Raw genomic sequence first — 17,723 nt, 5'->3', positions numbered from 1 at the left:
CGCCAGTAAGGACGTGTTTATTAGACAAGTATTTACAGAAATTAAAATACAGCTGTACTGTTTATTTCATGTAAGCCTTAAGTAGCTTAAAGCTGCATTAAGCTATTTTTTCCCTACTAGTGGATAGAAGACCCCGATGCAACCTGACAGCGAGGAGCTTTGATAATGTTTCAGCTTATCACCTTCGTACGGCTAAGCCGGTCGCTGTTGGCAAACAGTTGTCTACTTATCCAGCAGAAACATGGAGGTCCTGTTAGAGTCCTCATCCTCTCCACCTGTTCAAAGCCAGTTTAATGTTCACTGCTGTGTTCTTTCCATGTGTGACCCACGAACAGCTGATAATAGGTGTGTGTGTGTTAGTTTGTCTCGTTTCTCTTTGAGCACATGAAGGAAAACCAGCCGGTGGGATGGAAGTGTTGATTTATATAGACTGGTGTCATTTTGGTGTGTTGGACTTAAGGTCGGGTAATGTGTCACGATGTATTTAGTTTTATATCACGTCGCAGTAATTGTTCTGTAACTTCAATTAAAAAGTGGTTTGAAATAGCCTCACGGTGGAGCTGCAACAAACCATTATCTTCTTTTTTAAAAGTTTATTAAAGTCTGAAAAATGTCAGAAAATAGTCAAAAAAATGTTCGTCGCAGTTAGTCAAAGTCCAAAGTGATGTCTTTAAATGTCTTGCTTTGTCGGTCCAAAAAAAGATTCTCTTCAGTCGGAAATAAAACAGCAGAAAATCTCCGTATTTGAGAGGCTGAAAATACGCTGAAAATACATTTCTGCATGAAAAATTCCTTCAACAGTCAATCGATGATCAAAACAGTTGGCGGTTATTTCGTATAGAACGTCCATACAAAGAACAACAGCTGCCTCACACGAGACAACACAACAATCATTTCACTTGTTACAGGTTTTAAGGTCAACAGCTGCAAAACAAAGCAGCCTGATTTGAGTTTAATGTTGAAAACACAGGTTTGTGTTTTAGAGAACGCTACCTAAAGAGAATAAAGACTTGACCTTTCCTGCAGGATTTGCTCATCTTTCCTTTTAAAAAGCTGACTGTCAAAATAAACTACAGCGTGCAAATGATCTTCCTCATCTCTTCCTCCATGTCTGCACAAAGTCAGGTTACCTTGCTGCTTCAGGTGTCACAAGAACATTTGGACTAATGCCAAATCTATCATATCGGTCCGTACAATGATTTGGATTCAAAGAGCATCCAGCAGATTTAAAGTCCTGTGAAACAGAAGTTAGAGCGTCTTAATGTTCTGTGTCCCTCAGGCTAACTGAATATGTTGGCGGTGTACAGTTACAATCCTTCGCATTTGATTGGACGGCTAAAAAGTGGGCGGGTTTAGAATGTAGGAAGAGAAGGAGGAACGTGGCAGTAGCAGATTGATGGATGGATGTTGTGATATTAGTGATTGAAAGCACAGAAATATTTATTTTACAGGAAGAAAAGATGATTGAATACAAAGTAATATATTGTTAAATCGGTGGATGTGATCTAGAAGGTTAAAAAGCATTTACCATTTGATCTTGACTTTAAAGATCCAGTCATCTTCATTTGTGTGTGTGTGTGTGTGTGTGTGTGTGTGTGTGTGTGTGTGTGTGTGTGTGTGTGTGTGTGTGTGTGTGTGTGTGTGTGTGTGGTCAGCCTCTGTCAGGGGTCTTCTTTCAGGACGAATGGAGGATTCAATCACCTGCTCTCAGGTCATTTGTGCTCCTTGATCGAGTTCCACTGAGCATCTTACCAGACCGACACACTCTACTGGGCTGCTGGAGACACACACACACACACACACACACACACACACACATTACACACACAGTCAAATAATGACCAGGACATATAACTGATGAGTAAATTATTTTTTTCATTATAAAAGTGCTTTTGATGACCACCTTACCCTGAGGCCATGACCTCTCTCTCTCACACACACACACACACACACACTCTCAGACACACACACTCTGTCTCTCACACTCACACACACTCACACACACACACACACACACACGTGTTCCCTCCATTCTATATCTGAGCATTAAGATAGGCAGCCTTCAATTAGCTGGATATGCTTTCAGATTACGACTCATCTCTATCCAGAGCAGTCTGAAGGCTGATGAGGACGATAAGTAATATTTGGGAACGAGGGTGTTAAACAGACCACCCATTCAACCATGGGCCCATGCTCACTGTGTGTGTGTGTGTGTGTGTGTGTGTGTGCACACATAAAGCTGGATTAATGGGATGGGCGAGATCTAAGAGCTGGCAGATTAAATGACTGTGAACTGATTTGATGGTTTCAATCACACACACACACCCATAATAGCCGGGCCTGGAGCTGACAGAAATATTCGGGTGGGGGCTTATTTTGAACCTGATAATGTGACGTGCATGAGGGGACCACCATGTTTGGTGTGTGTGTGTGTGTGTGTGTGTGTGTGTGTGTGTGTGTGTGTGTGAGTTCAAACAGCAGACATGCTTACAGTATATCTGCACTCTGCAGCTTTAGAAGAGACACTTCTAAAGAGAGCTTCATTTATCTTCCCCTCCCATATTTTCCCATGTGGTGTTCTGAATGTAAGTAGGCAGACCAGGCATGGGGTCTCTCTCATCTCTCCCGGTTCTGGGGCCTCCTCCGTTCCTCGCATCCTCGGATCCTCCCGCTTGCGACCCGGGGAAATCAATCCCAGTGCTCCGTCTTGAAGGACATCCCGATTCTTAAAATGCAAAAAAAAAAAAAGTGGCGTGACTGGCATGGCTGGAATAATCTCACGCCGTGGCGGGACTCCACAGATGGAACCGCTGCGTTTGTTTTGGATGATCAAACTTTCTGTCCTTCACAGTTTGTGTAGCGTACGGCTCCGCTCTCAATCATATGTATGTAGTACATGTCGCGCTTTATTTGTAGATACAGTAACTAAACTATAACTAAAATATATTTGTGTTTTAAATAGAAAAAGTGACATTCAATCATTGCTTTGATTTGATTTAAGAATAAATATATAAGTTGTCATAAACACTGATCTGACAGAGGTCATCATTCCGCTCTGAGTCCTCCGTGCGAGGAAAGGAATCGAGGAGGCCCGACATCTGTAAACGAGAGAGAGGAATGGACAGACCGCTCTCTATCTGGAAGAACGCGTCTGCTTTCAGCAACTTGCTTCACGCCGTAAAACCGGCAAAGTGCAAAAGCGATCATTAAGGAATAGCCTGCGTCCTTCTGGGCAAAAGAAAGAGGAACATGAAACGTGACAGTGTAAAGTTGAGTTCGGAGGGAAACTGTTTTGAGGCGTGTGCTTAAAACGGAGCCGTCCAGAGAGGGGGAGGGAGTCGGTAAAGGAAGCCAGCGACAGAGGGAGGAGGAGAGAAGAAGGAGCAGCAGGAAGTGAGGTGAGAAACGGTTGTGATGGCCCGCTGTGCCTCAGCGACTTCTGCTGTTATTAGTCTGCTCTCCTCACCCAGCCGCCCCGCCTGCACCCGGGCCACCTGGCGGGTGCATGTGCCCTCATGCGTTTGTCTAATGGGTTTTAGAGCTGGCGATGAGTCCACCGTCTCCCCCCTCCTCTCTGGAGACTCTCCGCTTGCCTGGAGAAAACAGACTCTTGCCTTGGCCTTTGCTGCAAATCGCCCCTCAAATGAGTTCTTACCGTGATCCCCTCACGCCGCCTCGGACCGGAGCTCTCTTGAGAGAACGACTTAATGATCCCCGCTCTGACAAACGGAGGCCTAAAGGGAGGAATGGAAATGTGTTGCTGCAGGGAATATTTGAAGCAGCATATTGTCCATCAGGTGGCCTTCCACCAGAGTGGATTGACCTCCGCAATTTATTAGCTATACGCCGCTGACATCCATCACATGTCGGCCCTCAGGGACACGCACGCAGTAATAATGTCACCGCGGCCCCATATTAAGGCCGTAGGACTGTTTGTCTGCTGCTGTGGCTGTTTTTATGAAATGACTGGGCGGGGCTTTGGCTTCTTCTGTGGTTTTTCTGTACAACATTCTGTCTCCTTACTGGGACCATAGAGAGGCAAATCCCGCCCCTTCCAGAGACGAACATTTTTGTTTTTTTATCCTGTATGTGCCATGAATTACACATCATAATGTTTGACACATTTAGAGATCATTTTGCAGGTCATGCGAATGTGTTTTTTGAACATCAAAGTGTGTAAATATATTCTAGTCGGAACCCAAAATACAAATAGGAACCTGAAAGTGAGCTCGATGTGTCCCCTTTAAGTCGTGAGGAAATGTTTCTCACGTAAGATCACAGCGTTAAAATGTCTTTTTATTATTTCCCCAATAGAGAAAATAAATAAAACCCTGAAAACTACAATAGTGCGGCGAGTAAGAGAACGGAGACCAAGTCTCCTTCACGTACTGTGAGATGAAGGTGCCACTGACTTCTCTCAGGAGGCTTTCACATCAGGGATCAGAGTGCACTGGACCCCAAAGTCCAGCTGGTTTGATTTGTGTGAACACCGGGTCACGAGTACGTCTCACGTGAAAACCAACTGTACCAATGGAAAGCTATCTAACGCTTTGAAATCTGCATATGAGCCGATCTGCAGGCGAACGGGCCGTCAGAATATAAATAACACAAAACAAACAAACACAAACGTCACGGAGATGATGTTGTAAGCGTTCTCTGGTACGGAGCAACACTACAGAGGGAGAGACACGACGCTCTAGACAGTACGAGTGTTGCAGCTCGATCTCACGAGCCGGTCTGACTTATAACACTTTAGTCCAAACTCATTCACGCTTACGTTGATGGTAACAAGCCACCATGTAAAGCACTGGTCTCACTATTGGGAGCCACGCACACACATTCTATATACTGTATATACATGATGGAGACTTGTGTTTGAAAGCTAGATAGATGAACCCAGCGATGTTCCAGACTCCACGTCTGGAGCAAGGTGTGGCTGTAAGTGATGGTGTGTGTGTGTGTGTGTGTGTGTGTGTGTGTGTGTGTGTGTGTGTGTGTGTGTGTGTGTTTGCAGCCATCCTGCGGAGTGTGTTATGACTGGGCCAGGGGAGTCCTCAGAGGTATCGCTGTAAATTAAGACCGCAGCAGAGATGGGAGGGATGGAGGAGAGGAGGAACACTTCCAGGTGTTGCAATGCGTTTAATCACTCACCTGTGAGACTAATGAGATGAGCCGGCGGACCACACACACACACACACCTATATAGTCTCACACGTGCACGCACAGACACTCGTAGACCGGTGGGACTAATTACCCAAACTCCGCCACGGTGAACACAGCGCGTCTGGTAAAAGCTCCAAACACACGTACAAATACGTCGACAGCTTGCCGCCGCCTCCCCAACTCATTACACCGCTCATCTCCCCGTCCTGTCGCCGAGGACGAGGGAAGGGAGACGCAAAAAAAATAATAAAATATAAGGAGAGCAGAGCGGTAGCTATAGTGGGTCAGGAGGCGGCTCTCCTCCGTGCAGGCTGTGGCTGCAGGCAGCGCTACAGGTAACCAACCCATCAGTCACATACACACACACACACACACACACACATGCACCTGTTAGCGTACAGATGGCGAGCCCCTGGGAGGGAGGCAGGCGGCGCGATGAAGAAAGATGAGCCGTCGGACAGAGCAGAGGAGACAAAAGGAGAGGGGAGGAAGGAGATTCTTCATGGGTAGATTGTTAAAAAGGAGATGGAGGAAAGTGTGTGTGTGTGTGTGTGTGGGGGGGGGGGGCTGCACCTGTTTGTGTAACGCCGTGGTAACGAGGGAGTAGGGCTGAGGGGGAAAGATGGAGGAAGAGAGGGAGGGATTTCCTCACCTGTGTCCTCTGCCTGAAGCACAGAGTGTAATCTAGTGAGTCTCTCTAAGTTCTCTGTATATCATTACACACACACACACACACACACACACACACACACACACACACACACACACACACCTGCATCTTTTTTTATTCCCTTTTTTCTTCTTTTTTTTCTTCTTTTTGTTCAAGCTCACATAAGAAATAATCCTCTTCATTACCTGTGCCCTCATCAAAGACTCTGTCACATTCTCTGTTCTCGAGTAGATTATTAATGTGTCTCTATAATCATAGAATAAAAGGTTTTAGGCTGTGTGTGTGTGTGTGTGTGTGTGTGTGTGTGTGTGTGTGTGTGTGTGTGTGTGTGTGTGTGTGTGTGTGTGTGTGTGTGTGTCTCTGCCCCCAGCTACATATCTTAATCTCCCGTTTATTAGCATATTCAGAGTTCTCCTTTAGCTGGCGGAGGCATCTGATAGGCTAATTTCACGGCCCCCGCTGGCCTTCATCTTCCTCGGGGGAAGTGAAGAGGAAGATGTGTCTTGGGAATAAAGATGAGACGAGGAAAGAAGTGCTCCTTTTTTTCCCTTCTCTCATCAGGTGCAGCTGAATTGTGAATGAGCTGAAGGTGTCGTCTGGAAAATCTAAAGCTTGATTGTGCAAACGTCTTAGTTTTGGATTCAGCTGTTCTTTGTGATATCAGCTCCTTGGCTCTTTGGCCGGTCGACACTATTCTTTAGTGCTTTTTAATTAGTGAGCGGGTAATTTAACAAAAAGATATTTTAGATATTCCTCACAGCAACGAGGTCGAGTGGTTCTGTATAGACGAGACCTTTCAGAGTGCTTGGAGTTCTCAGTTGTATATAAGATGCATTTCTAATAGCTCGGGTTGTTTTTTAAATTTCATTTCAACAAACCAAAGAGATCCCTGAGCGGTGACCGTTCTCTGACATCAGTTTTCCTGCTCTTCAGTAATTCTTGTTGTTGTTGAGACCAGATGTCTCCCATGTTTTACCTCATAATGTCAGCGAGACCTGGAAAAAAAAAGGGCCAATTTATAGCACTGATGCAGTCATTTTGTTTCTTCAGACATGAATACTTCTCCTTGATGTATCCGTTTGAATGTAATCTATCTCACGGAGGATGTTTTTAAAGCTCTCTGAAGATAAAACACATCTGTAGAAGTTCAGACTTGTGTCTTAACTCCTCAGGAGATCAGAGGTCACGTCCAACAAGGAGCATCGCTGGCCTTTAATATTAAACCACACACGTGCATTGAGCTTCTGTGTGTTTAGAAGTTGGCAGTGTTGTGTGTACTGTGTGTGTTTGAGAGGAGGAGGAGGAGGAGGAGGAGGAGGAGGAGGGCTGGGAGCATCAGATTGCCTATTCCAGTCACACACACAGTCTTTCACTCCTCAGCCTGTGACAGCACATTTCCTTCCCTCTTCATGCTGGTTGCCTCTGCTCTACCAGCTCCCTTTCCCCTCCTCCTCTTCCTCCTCTTCCTCCTCCTCCTCCTCCTCTCTCAAATTCAAATTAGCTTCATTGGCAAGAAGGGATTTCTATACAACAAAACCTGCCGTACGGTAATAACAGTGACATTCTTGTTGTTCTTTGTCTCTTTTTAATCCCAGCGGCCTCGTTCACTTTTACCACAACTATCTCTCTCTCTCTCTCTCTCTCTCTCTCTCTCTCTCTCTCTCTCTCTCTCTCTCTGTCACTGCCCCCCCCTCCCCCCCCGGCCCTCTCTGCTCTGGTGTATGTATTGGTATCATTAGCAGCTGCTGCACTATGATGGATGGCACTGAGAGGCTGGGCCCTGACGGGGTGGGACTCTGCTTTAGCACACCATCATTACCTGCAACACATACACATGCGTACAGATACACACACACACACACACGCACACACAAGTATGGTTGTATCCTACCGATGCCGTGTGTGTGTGTACCTGCACTGAAGTGCATTTACAAAAAATACATGGCTGGAACTATTGACGTCATTCAGATGCCTGCTTAGTTATAGATGTTAAGATGACATCCCTCCTCTCTCTCTCTCTCTCTCTCTCTCTCTCTCTCTCTCTCTCTCTCTCTCTCTCTCTCTCTCTCTCTCTCTCTCTCTCTCCCTCCAAGAGGTTCCTTCAGATTTTAGTCACGGAACTACTTTTTAAGGAACTGAAAGGTTCCTTCAGCCCATTGTCTGTGTTCCCGTCTGGGTCTGAAGACCTGTAGAGATGAAATGAATCCGATGAGACTGTCCATAAGAAGTGGACACGTTGGTTTGTGGACTTTGGTTTTGAAGCCTCGAGTTTCTGCATTTTGGCCGTCGCTGTCTGTTTTGAGTAGGTGAACGGAAGTTATCACATTTTGACTGCGGAGGAGTGACGTATAGACGCCGTATACAGACCTGTCAATCACAGTAAGCCCCGCCCTAAAGCATCCCCTGCTTTATGGTCTGTTTGACTCTAAATGGACCATCATTTACTAAATGAACATCATGCTGTGTTGAAGAAGACTTGAAACTAGAGATTGAGACCATAAACTCATGTTTACAATGTTTACTGAGGTAATAAATCAAGAGAGAAGTAGAGTCATTTTCTCATAGACTTCTATACAACCAGAGGAGTCGCCCCCTGGTGGACACTAGAGAGAATGCAGCTTTAAAACACTTCAGCATTGGCTTCACTAGTCAGAACTGGAGGTTTGCTTGTGGTCACAATCTGCAGCCTGCCCTTCAGTGTGTCCGCCTGTTTCATACAACACACACACAGAACTGAAAAAAAGATCGTCACACTGTGCCGACGTTTACTGCCGTAGTATTTACGAATGCACATTCTGATGCACGACATGCAGAGGAGGCAAATGGAAATAACTGCTGTGTGTTTGATGTTTATCAAAGACGCTCTATAACAACGGTGACGCATTACAAGCTCGGTCAATGGTTCGAGAAGGTACGCACTTCCTGTCTGCAAAGTGGTCGCGGTCGTAGCGCGTTCCACCTCCACAGCTAACAGCCATGTTTAGCATTGAGAATGTGTTGCTGAGACCGTTTCTCGGAAGTGTTGTGGAATATTTCTATGCAGATGCGGGATAAGAGTTGTTTAAAATAAACAGAGTCTGATGAATACTCAAAGTAGTAAGAGTCAATTTATTAGCTTGCAAGCGGAGAACAGTTTCACAGATACGTATTGCAGAGTCTGTGGAAGTGACTTCAAAGAACAGTTGCACGTACAGAGTATTTATACACTTAGAAACCATGTCCAGCGAGTTTCGCTGCATTTAGGTACCGTCCATCTCAAAGGTGTTATCGAGGTGTTGTTTCTACAAGGGGCTGGTTCCGCTTTTGCCGTCTGCAAACTGTCATGTTTCTGATGAGTCATGTTTCTTAGAAAGGACAAGTCATGGTGAGTTCATGTTTAAGCACACGAACATGAGTTCATGTTAGGTGCACGAAAGCACACGAACATTGTCTTTACACTGTTATACGGGCCTAGCTGATTACATTGTTTGTTTAAACGTTATACGCACATAAGCATATTTTACCATTACAGAAGATAACTTTATTTCCCTCATTCAGAGTTCTCTCTCTCTCTCTCTCTCTTCTGCCGCTCAGCTCGCTTGTGCATCTTTTTTTTGAAAGCGACAGCAAAAAGCCTCACTTTACTTTTAATGTCATCCATCAAAGATAAAACGGTCCTAAAATAATGCTCGAGTACTTCATTGTTTTATGAATGTAGCGGTGCACGACTTGTGACAGCAGTGACATTCATCCCTGCAAACCACAATCTTAAAAGTCTCCGTGCTCTCAGAAAGTACCAGCTTCCCGACCGTTTGTGGGTAAAATGTCCCCAGAACTTCATTACGAACCCCGGTCCCTGCGGTCGAAACGCAATGAGTTCCTCGAAAGGTCTCTCGTTCCTGCGGTTGAAGAGAGGCTTCTCCCTCTCTCTCTCACACACACACACACACACTTACACACACTTTCAGAAACGCACACAGCCTTTTTCTGAGTTTTAAGAGGTTTGTATTGACTCGGAGCCCCACAGGGAAGTGAATGCCAATAGCCTCTCTCCTCTCTGTGAGAGTTCAGACACACCAGCGGTCCAATAGACCATAGGGTGCTAAAAGGGTCTATTTCAAGAGCTGGCACAAAGTTTCACCTCCAGGAACTTTCACAGACTTCATATGCAGCATGGGAGTTTTTTTTCACATTGCCATGGTGTCTGTGTGTGTGTGTGTCTGTGTGTGTGTGTGTGTGTGTGTGTGTGTTTATATGTGTGTGTGTGTGTGTGTGTGGCTGGAAATGTTTGCGCAATGTTCAAAGAGTTTGAAATTCAGAAATGAAAATTATGCAAATTGTGTCCTGAGTCTGACAATCCCGTGGTGATTCACACAGTCTGTCGATGACATCACAGGGTGCAGTCTTTAGTGTGTGTGTGTGTGTGTGTGTGTGTGTGTGTGTGTGTGTCTGTCTTTGTGAGAAAAAGACTGATGGACACAAGTCGTACAACAAACGGATATAAAGTTCACTGTTAAATATCCAGCTTACTGTGCCACACACTGGTGCTGTGTGTGTGTGTGTGTGTGTGTGTGTGTGTGTGTGTGTGTGTGTGTGTGTGTGTGTGTGTGTGTGTGTGTGTGTGTGTGTGTGTGTGTGTGTGTGTGTGTGTGTTCGGGGGGCGGATCATGTTGTCAGAGTCCATAAGAAACAACACTGCCTTATTAAACACGGACACTCAGTAAAGATTGATTTCGTTCGGCCGTCCGTGTTTTTAACTGGAGGAGCATGCGACTGTGACAGAGTGCGTGGGGCGATTAGACACACGGCCAGGAGGCAGCAACTGTGACTGACTGATGGCCGCTAGTGGCAGGAGGCTGTGCCGCCGGGGTGGGGGGGGGGGGTAGATGTACTCGCACCCTCTCGGGGATTTCTCCCAATGGATGAAGGAGGGCAGATTTAACCCCGAGACATCCCCTCTGCGGTCTGACGGGGCTCAGAGGACCGAGGTGGGGAATCTGTTCCTCCCCCTGCAGCGCAGACAGACAGACAGACAGGCTGACGGCGTGTGAAGCATCGATGAAACTCACCCGTTGGCTTCTCCAGATGTGTGTCTTGGTACAAGTCGCTGGCGGCGAGCTGCTCTGGCAGGGCGCCGCCAGCGGGCTCGCAAGTGAAGAAGTTTGGGGCCTGTTGTTGTTGTTGAAGGTTTAGCCTAAAGCTTCCTTAGCTTCTCTTAGTCACTGCCTCCTCCGCTCCTCTGCCATCCAGTCCTTCCTCCTCTCTCTTTATAACTTATCTTTCTTTTCCTACTTTTAAATCAAGTGCAGAGTCTGAGCTGTTTCACTCTCAGAAGAACTTCTTTACTGGGACATGAATATATACGTTATTATTGAGCTGATGGTTGAGAGAATAATGATGTTTTGTTGAGTCTGGGAGCAGCAATAGATGCACTGACACCTCTCCTGATGTCTATTCCACATCCACTACCACTGATCTGTTGTAACTGATAAGGGAAACACTCACATTGACAAAGACTGTATTGAATGTGGATCAGTCACATCATGTCTGATACCAGATCCACCAAAAAGGTCAGTACGGTCACGGTCTACGGATCCCTGAATCCCTTCAGTGGTGCAGCACAGTGCTGCTACAGTAACTGTGATGCCTCACACAGTTTGAATCCACAGGAACAGAGTTGATCCTGTATTTCATTGTCTTCTTCTATCGTTATCTACTTCACCACTGACTCAGTCTGACATCCCAAATATATCCTTCAAAACAACACATACTGTCGACCCTTCTGTCCGCTTCTCCCGGAGATAGATTGTTCATTTTCCAGGGAATTAGATGGATTTATTCAGGGAGTGCGGTTAGTGACTCCACGGTAGCCGTGACAGCTTAGCGGCGTAGCAGCAGGGGGGCGGGGCTTAGCGAAGGGTCAATTGAGTCTGATTATCATGCGATGTGTGTCCCCCGTGTGTGCTTTGGGTTTCTTTGGGTGCCCTCAGTTTCTTTTAAAAGTCCAAAGACATGCAAGTCAACAAGGACACTGGCGCCCTGTTCAAGGTGCACAGGATAAGGATAAGCGGGTATAGATGATGGAAGAATTACAGTTTCAACGTCCCATATGTTTTGCAAACGTGTGTAAACACCTGCGTTGGCTCCTGGATTGTGAAGCGTGTGTCCCTGCACTGTCTGCATGCTCTTTATCGCTGTTTGTTGTGTCTGTGACATCATTTGTGTCAGTAGAGAATGAGTCCTTTTCTCTGTTTCCTCTTCATCCATCTAACTGTCTCTGTGTGTCTGCATCAGAGGCGCAGTCTGAAAAGCCTGTAGAACGTCTGTGTGTGTGTGTGTGTGTGTGTGTGTGTGTGTGTGTGTGTGTGTGTGTGTGTGTGTTTACGTGCAACGGCATCGTGCAACACCATGATTAAGTGTTTTGAATAATTGATGATTGCATCCCTAATTAAGTCTGTCTCTTGCTTCGGCTCTATTTTTACGCACCAGTATCCTCCTCACTTCTCTTCCACTCCACAGATGGAGCGGATCCATCCCTCCACTTTAGGCCCAGCTGGGGGGGGGGGGGGGGGTCCAGCGGGGCTGTGGGGGGATCTAAATCATGTTGAGTGGGCATTTTTTTAACGGGCTGCAGCTCAGTGGTTTGGTTTTCGAGAGCAAATAGCGACCGCTCGCTCTAGAGCTGCCGGGGACGCGCTGGCTGCAACCAGAATAAAAACGTAAATGTCAAATATGTTGTCGTGAAGCTGTGAAGGGCGAGCACGGCTGCTTTCTCAACTATAATTGAAAAACCTCCAATCCTCTCCTTTTATTGTCAACCCCTGTAGACTTAAGTCACTCACTGCTGATGCATCAAATTAAATAAGTAAAGACGCCGTGAAAATAAATAAAAACTGTGTTTATTTGTACCTGAAGCACAGACTGTTTATAAGAAGTGGACGTAGTCGTCGTGACGTCACCCACTGGTTTGTGGACTGATGTCTTAAAGCCTTGAGTTTGGCATTTTGGCCGTCGCCATCTTGGTTTTGGACTGTCACCGTGTTGTTTTTTTGAAGTGACTCAAGAGGGAGGAGCTAACGCTAACGTTCGGTGACCAAAATGTTACAATGAACTGAAAACACAGTGAAACGGTTAAAGATTATAAAGCTTTACTCTAAATGGGACGATCCATCCAATTATCTGTGAGCGCTTATCCTGTCCTAGACCGTTTGTGAGGCCATAACAGGGCTGACATGTAGAGACAGACAACCACCACTCCCACCTACGGGCAATTTAGAGTCATCAATTAGCCTAAGCTGCACGTCTTTAGACTGTGGGAGGAAGCCAGAGAACCTGGAGAACCCCCACGCTGACACAGGGAGAACATGCAAAACTCCACACAGAAGGGCCGTCCACCCCGGGATTGAACCCTGGCCCCCACCACACCACTGTGCAGCTGAATGGACCATTGTTTACTAAATGAACATCATGCTGTATTGAAGAAGACTTGAAACTAGAGATTGAGACCATAAACTCATGTTTACAATGTTTACTGAGGTAATAAATCAAGAGAGGTAATAAATCATTTTCTCATTGACTTCTATACAACCAGAGGAGTCGCCCCCTGGTGGACACTAGAGAGAATGCAGGTTAATGACGCTTCAGCGTTGGCTTCACTAGTCAGACCCGGAGGTTGCCGTCTGGTCTGAAGGGTCAGAGTAAAGCGTGGTCAGAGGGTCTGGTGTGTGTGTTTGTGCTGTACTACTTGCTCCACCTCCACATGTTGCTGAGCTTGAGGAACGAGGAATAACTTGCAGCCGGAATGTGTGAAGACGTTCTGACACTGATGCATCTCTAGAGACCGACAGCAAGAACGGCTGCAGCAGAGCTGAATAAAAGCACGAATTGCTAAATTGTCGGTCGCACCCTACATTCAACGCCGGGAGTTCAGCAAATGTGTTTCCCCGTGTGCTAATGGGGAAGACGAGGATAAGCCAGACTGATGTAGCGGAATAGCGGGAGTGAGTGGGATTGAAGGAAACAACGAGATCAGACAGACGGGAAAGGTGGAATCAGAGTGTGGGTTTGTTAATACAGGCATATCCACAGTCTGTCAGTCAGCAACGCCACCGCTGCTTCCACTCTGCATGAAAAAAACAAGACAGCCTCACGCACATTGTTGAGCACAACCAATTTACATTTCAGCACATTAACAAGGCATAGGAAGCACACACACACACACACACACACACACAGGGAGGAGGAGGTGATGCAGGGAGAACGAGGTTCGTTTTCATCTATTTCCCCTTAAAACATGAGAAAGGAGGAATTCCCCAAAGAGAGCGCAGCGCTTTGATATCTCCAGCCCCGTGTCTGTAAATAGGTTAGGAGAAGACGAGGCGCGCGTTACGCTGTGTGTGCGTGCGTGCAAGTTTTTTTTGTGTTTTTTAATTTGCGATCCGCACGTGCATGCAAATCTGTCATCTTGCGGGGTTATCCTATTTCTGGCAGGAGACGGTGGGTGGGAAAGTGGTTTTGTGTGTGTGTGTGTGTGTGTGTGCGTGTTTACCTTTTTTCCTGATGAGGCTCTCTGCTGAAAAGTTTCCTGCTAGTCATCCAGCGAGGCAGGCAGCCATGCGGAGCTACCTGAAGGCTCCCCCCTCCTGCAGGGGGGCTGCTGTGCTGCGCTGGTGGCCTGGCTCACTGCCTGCTGAACTAGCTGCACTGCTTGTTCTCGTGGGCCTCCAGGCCTGCTGCAATGGCTGGTGCTTCATCCGCCAGACAGCTGCAGTAACGTTTGTTTTTATGCGGTACAGATGTAACCACTGTTGAAGGGACTGTTTTTGTCATTTCTTGCTTCAACCTCAAGAGGGATTGTCTGAAATCTAGCGCTGCTAATGTGATGTTGTGTGTTGGGGGGGGGTAATGGGCCCCTGGTACCCCAGGCCCAGAGTAATCACGCGTTAGCTGCACTGACGTGAACCGACTGCGTCGGCTTTGAAGAGAGCTCTCTGCCAGCGAGGTAAAGAGGTGAAACAGTCTAAATATAGCGTCACTTCAACTGAGAGAGGTTCTGTTGGGAGTCTAAAATACGTCCACAGCAGAACATTACTCTGTGCTGGTTCTCCTGTCTGTTTCTATAAACTCATCTACTGTAGTAGAACCCTGACTGTGGAGGAGAACCTCACACACACACACACACTACAGAACATCACTACTGTCCCTTTAACATCTCATAGATCTTATTGTTGGCTGAAGTATCTGGGTGTGACAGTGAACTTTAACCCACAGCTCAGGTCTTTCTTTGTCATATTACCTCTCTCTCTCTCTCTCTCTCTCTCTCTCTCTCTCTCTCTCTCTCTATTAACTCATTCACTCATTGGTTAAAGTTGATCTTTCACCCTTCCTGCCGTTCTTATCTGTGACGCTCCGTTTCATTCTCCACCGTCCTTCGTCTCTTCTTGAGTTGACTACTGCAGTCAAGTGGACTTTTTACATACCGCAGATCATTACACTGGTAGGTCTCACTATTTAATTTAGTAAACCTGTTTTTTTTTTGTACAGAGAGAATGTGCTTTGATTGACGGTTATTGTTTTGCTCTTTGGTTCGCTGACATTTCAATGTGCATTTAACCATCTCGGTGCCTGCAGCGAACGAGCGTCCGATTGTGTCCGATAGTTAACGTCGTCCAAAGAAACATTGTTCATCTGCCGTTCAGACATCTGAACCGTGGCGCTCGTACGGATAACCTTTTCAATATACCCGCAGTCCTGGTTATTCATCGACCAGCACACAGCTCGCAGGAGGAACTGATAACGTGTCGGGATGCAAAGGTGGCCTTGTTGGGGGGGACGGATGGACAGAGCACAGGTAGAGTGGAGGTGGACTCTGTGATTATTCATTATTGAGATGGCAGGAGAGCTGAATGAGTGGAGTCGCTAATCTAACTCTGAGCCTGATGGACAGAACACAATTACCCAGAGAGTGGGAGGTGTGGGAGAGAAGGAGGGGGGGGGGGGGGGGAGGTTTCTCTTTCTTTCTTTCTTTCTTTCTTTTTTCGCCTGGCAGACTTTACTATAGCTGCAGATGATTTCTGGGCATTAAGCTCCTGTTGGCAGCATCCTGTTTATCCAGTCACACACACAGGAGAGCACACACACACACACACACACACACACACACACACACACACACCTACACACACAGACAGAGCCAGATTGCCCGTTGGCAGCGCCCCATTTACGGACGTCCAATTTACCGCTCGCTCCCCTTTTTTCTCCTCCAGTCTGGTGTTGCTTCACATTTGCGTCTAAATCCAGCCGCGCCGCGCCGCGCTCGCGTCTCGCTTCGCTGCTACTTTTAGCCTGCACGCCGCTTCCAGGTCCAACCGCCACGACGGCGTCCACCAAGGCCCTTGATGGCGCTGCTCTTTCTTTCATGTCTTGTGTGTGTGTGTGTGTGTGTGTGTGTGTGTATGTGCGAGGCGGGAATTTGTACAATTTGGAAGAAATTAGCTTGTTCTCCCCGTGGGGGACTGTAGCTCAGATGTAGAGCTGAAGAAACGACCATATGTCTGGGGTCTTCGCAGAGATCTGGAGAGCTGCGCTGCGGCAGACTTTTCATCTTCAGCCTCTTCAGAGTCTCTTCTCTCGCTCGTTTACACCAGAAGCCCGGCGGCTGCTCCGTAGGGCCGCCTCCTCCGAGTCGATTAGTCGTTTTCTTCTCGGTCGGTTGTTTTTCACGCCGAATCTTTGGTGAACGCAAGATTCAAAGTGGTGCTTTTGTGCGATTCTTTGAGGAGAAATCGGTTCGTCGACAAAATCGCACGTGTTAAGTTGACTAAAGCGTGGCTTATACTCGTCGTAGTGAAACCGGCGCTAAGCGCGCGTGGCGGAAAAATGACGTAATCCCGGCCTGAGCTTCAGAGGTCGCAGCACTCGGTCGTGCACCTCTGAATTTTTGTAACAAGACACTGATAAAAGCGCTATTTACACGTCTAAGGATTTTACAAAAGCACACAGAACAGGTGTGAAGAGGGACAAACCAAACACCAAAGCATGGTTTACGTTTTCTACTCCCGCGTTGGGCAAACCCTGGTCAACGTCTTGATTTACGATCGAGAAAATAATCAACAGATTATTCGTTAATAGTAAATATAATCGTTAGCTGCTGCGCTAATTGAATCTTGGGTTTTGGAGGGAGGGGGGGTGGGGGCTTAGCGGCCGGCCTTTCTCATTAAACTGGAGCTCCAGATGCTCCCTGAAAGACTTCTGAGCTAGAAGGAGAACTCAGAGAACACAAAGCCAAAGAGAGGACGGCCATGTTGAGCTGAAGCCTCTCTGACGCCTTCCTTTCTGTCTGATTCTACTTTTCTCTCCCCTTTCACCCCTCCCTCATTATCTTACTCACCCACTCTGTTTCCCCTCACCCCTCAGTTTCCCCCCACTCTGTTCATCTCTCTCTCTCTCTCTCTCTCTCTCTCTCTCCCTCTCTCTCCATCCATTTGGCGGAACAGTGCTGCTGATAATGCCTGTAATTGGAGTGACTCACACTTTTCCAGTGTGTTTGGAGCAGATAAAGAATATTGTCAGCATTCTCCCGACATGGCCTCCGCTGGCAGAATTAAATGGACTCTGTTCTGTTCCGTCCGCGGCAAATTAAAAGCCTCTCAATTCATCTGTTCTCGCCCGAGGCTCACGGGGGCCTCCTATTCACACGGAAACGCCGTGGAGGGGTGGAGGGGGGGGAAGAGAGATTTCCCCTCTTCCTCCAAGGAACGCCAGTCTTTTTCATTTTGTTCAAGTCGGCCCTCTGTCAGACGGAGATGGAGAGAGGGCAAGAGAGGTCAAGGCTGGTAGTCTGAGAGGTGAAGAGCGAGTCCGATTCATTATTCAGCGTGTCAACCTGCAGCCGTCTCCTGCTGCCTTCCTG

The sequence above is a fragment of the Pholis gunnellus genome (genome assembly GCF_910591455.1).
Source record: "Pholis gunnellus genome assembly, chromosome: 4".
NCBI lineage: Eukaryota > Metazoa > Chordata > Actinopteri > Perciformes > Pholidae > Pholis > Pholis gunnellus.
Note: the sequence above shows the minus strand (reverse complement) of the source record.